We start from the raw sequence: 948 nt of genomic DNA, 5'->3' as shown, positions 1-948 counted from the left end.
ATTCGTTGAAGAATTGAGTTGGAATTTTGATGGGGATTGCATTGAATCTGTAGATTGCTTTTGGCAAGATAGCCATTTTTACTATATTGATCCTGGTAATCTATGAGCATGGGAGATCTTTCCATCTCCTGAGATCTTCTTTAATTTCTTTCTTCAGAGACTTGAAGTTCTTATCATGCAGATCTTTCACTTCCTTAGNTAGAGTCATGCCAAAATATTTTATATGATTTGTGACTATTGCGAAGGGTGTTGTTTCCCTAATTTCTTTCTCAGCCTGTTTATCCGTTGTGTACAGAAAGGCCATTGACTTGTTTGAGTTAATTTTATTACCAGGTCCTTCATTGAAGCTGTTTATCAGGCTTAGGAGTTCTCTGGTTGAATTTTTAGGGTCACTTATATATGCTGTCATATCATCTGCAAAAAGTGGTATTTTGACTTCATCCTTTCCAATTTGTATCCGATTGATCTCCTTTTGTTGTCGAATTGCTCTGGCTAGGACTTCAAGTACTATGTTGGTACTATGTTGGTAGGGAGAAAGTGGGCAGCCTTGTCTAGTCCCTGATTAAAGTGGGACTGCTTCCAGCTTCTCACCATTTACTTTGATGTTGGCTACTGATTTGCTGTAGATTGCTTTTATCATATTTAGGTATTGGCCTTGAATTCCTGATCTTTCCAAGACTTTTGGCATGAATGGGTTGGATTTTTGTCAAATGCTTTCTCTGCATCTAACCAGATGATCATGTGGTTTTTGTCTGTGAGTTTCTTTATATACTGGTTTATGTTGATGGATTGCCATACATTGAACCATCCCTGCATTCCTGGGATGAAACCTACTTGGTCAGGATGGATGATTGTTTTGATGTGTTCTTGGATTCGGTTACCGAGAAGTTTATTGAGTACTTTTGCATTGATATTCATAAGGGAAATTGGTCTGAAATTCTCTATCTT

This window comes from Mus caroli, chromosome 17 (assembly GCF_900094665.2).
Source record: "Mus caroli chromosome 17, CAROLI_EIJ_v1.1, whole genome shotgun sequence".
Taxonomy (NCBI): Eukaryota; Metazoa; Chordata; class Mammalia; order Rodentia; family Muridae; genus Mus; species Mus caroli.
This window is presented reverse-complemented; position numbering follows the sequence as displayed.